Source organism: Sciurus carolinensis, chromosome 2 (genome assembly GCF_902686445.1).
Source record: "Sciurus carolinensis chromosome 2, mSciCar1.2, whole genome shotgun sequence".
Taxonomy (NCBI): Eukaryota; Metazoa; Chordata; class Mammalia; order Rodentia; family Sciuridae; genus Sciurus; species Sciurus carolinensis.
In genome coordinates this window covers 190,142,863-190,145,154 of record NC_062214.1, presented here as the reverse complement: position 1 = coordinate 190,145,154, position 2,292 = coordinate 190,142,863, and positions in this window count along the sequence as shown.

The following is a 2,292-nucleotide window of genomic DNA, read 5'->3' as shown; positions in this document are numbered from 1 at the left end:
GTGCGCACACGTGTATGTGGTAGGAGTACTTAAAATTGATGCCCTTGGCACCTTTCAAATATACACAAGTGATCATTAACTATGGTCACCTGCTGTACATCAGGTGACCCAGAGGGTCCCTTCCAGGACTTAATCTCATTGAACTGCAACTTGATACTCTGTGACGAACACAACCCCACCCAATCCCTGGTAGCTACCCTTCTACTTTCTACTTTCTATGAGGTTTTGACATTTTTAGACTTCACCTCAAAATTACTCATTCTCTCTCCCAGTTAGGTTAAAGCCTTAGTTTGTTTCCCTGGATGATCAATGTTTTCACAGCAATGACGTCCTAGTGCTGGGAGCACGCAGGACGACAGGACAATTAGCAAATGACGGCCCAGTGCAGGGAGCAACATAGTATCCACACGGGGTCTGCGGAGCCAGGGTAAGACGCCTGCTCCTGAATGGGTCAGGAGGTACTTGAAGAGGTGACCTCCCAGGACCGGTGGCTGTGGCTCAGCTGTCTTTGACTCTGCCCGGCACCTAGCACAGGGCCTCCCCACAGGCTGGAGGGCAATGACCATCAGCTTTCCTGATCCCCTGTCCGGGCATCTCACCAATGGGTTCCCCCTTCCTCCTGCCCTTCACTCACGGAGCCCTAGGGCCAGCTCACGGATGTGTGTTTAGGCTCTGTTGTTTTACTTGGCTCAAACCCTTGGGATTGAGCCTTAGGGTGCTTTGCCCACTAAGCTATATCCCCAGCCCTTTTTATTTTTTATGTTAAGACACGGTTTCACTAAGTTCCTGAGGCTGGCCTCAAACTTGTGATCCTCTTGCCTCAGCCTCCTGACTCACTGAGATTACAGGTGATGTGTGTTTAAGTTTGATTTGAAAATTTTATAAAATTTTATAAAAAATTTTATAAAATTTTATAAAATCAAAACCAGCTGCCAGGTTCTCAGCACACGGTGGTGGAGGAGATCCAGCAGCTCAGCACCTGAACCCAGTCTAGGCACCCAGTCCTGCAGCTCCTCAGACCTCGCCCTCCTCCTCAGCCTCTGTGGGGGGTCTAGGCAGCACTGGGGGCGATGGCGACGCCACATGACAGGTGCCCACCACCAATGCTGCCAAAGCCACAAGAGTGCCCTCCAAGCTGTGCGGGCACACACACTCCCAGAGTTTATTTGTGAGCACGTTTTCTAGATAAATAATGCGTCAGTTAAACTCATTAGGTCTGAAAAGGAAAAAAAATAAACACTTACTTAGGTGTTAGCTACATTTCTACCTGCTGCTAAAGGAAAAGCGAAGCCCGTGACGCTGTTTAGGAGCCGCTGGCTATGAAGAGCTGATCGGACGCCTGGATCACGTGCGCACTGCTGTCTTTCAAGTTGTTTGCAGCGATAAACTGTGTCCCTTGGATTTTAATCCTCCTTAATCCCCATTTCCATTGTGTCTGATGCGTAAGCCCTACTGAAGCCTGTCCCAAGGCTTGCCACCAAAGTCCCCCCAAGTTAGCCTCGTCAGGATGGCTTCCTCGCTGGGCGCTGGAAGCCACGCTCCTTCTGACTCCACTAGTGTTCTTCCCCTTCTCGCCACTAACAGTGACCCTTCCTGCCCCTCTCAGTGCACCTGCTTCTCTCCCAGAACAACCTTGCACATCCTCCCCTCCCCCATCACTCGTGCCCATGGTTTGCTCTGTCTTCTGTCCTTTCCTGTGTTTATGTCTGTTTCAGGTGTAGAAAGCAGTAGAGCCTAACTGGAAGCTCACGGGATTTAGAGTTGAGCCACAACCTTGTCTCCTATTAGCTGTGCCACCTTGGGCACGTTAACCTAATCTCTCTGGTCCTCCGTTTTCTCATCTATTCAAAAGCGACAGTTACCCTACCTTGCAGGATTGTGGGGACTGGACATAGATGGCACGCACACACAGAGCTCAATGATGGTGGCCACCATTGTATCATGACCTCTAAGGCCTCCTTCTCCCGGCCTTCTCAAAGGTAGTAATCAAAAACAACTCGCTGGCAGCTACAGGAACAGAGTCTGTGACTTCCTCCTGGTTCCAAGCCTGTCTGAACATGCAGAGTCCTCCTGTCCCAGCTACCCCTCCCGCCCTCACACACAGAATGCCACTCACTGGTCATTGTTGGTTCATGAGATAAGTTGTCCGTGTTGGTCCAGGGGCACCGTTTCCGCCTCTGCCGAGCCTCAGTCTGGGCATTTTAAGTAAAGTGTATCCTTTTCAAGTCACTCCACCCCACGGGGCCCAGCTCCAAGCCACCTCTCTCTGGAGTGCTTCCACCTTTCGGCCAG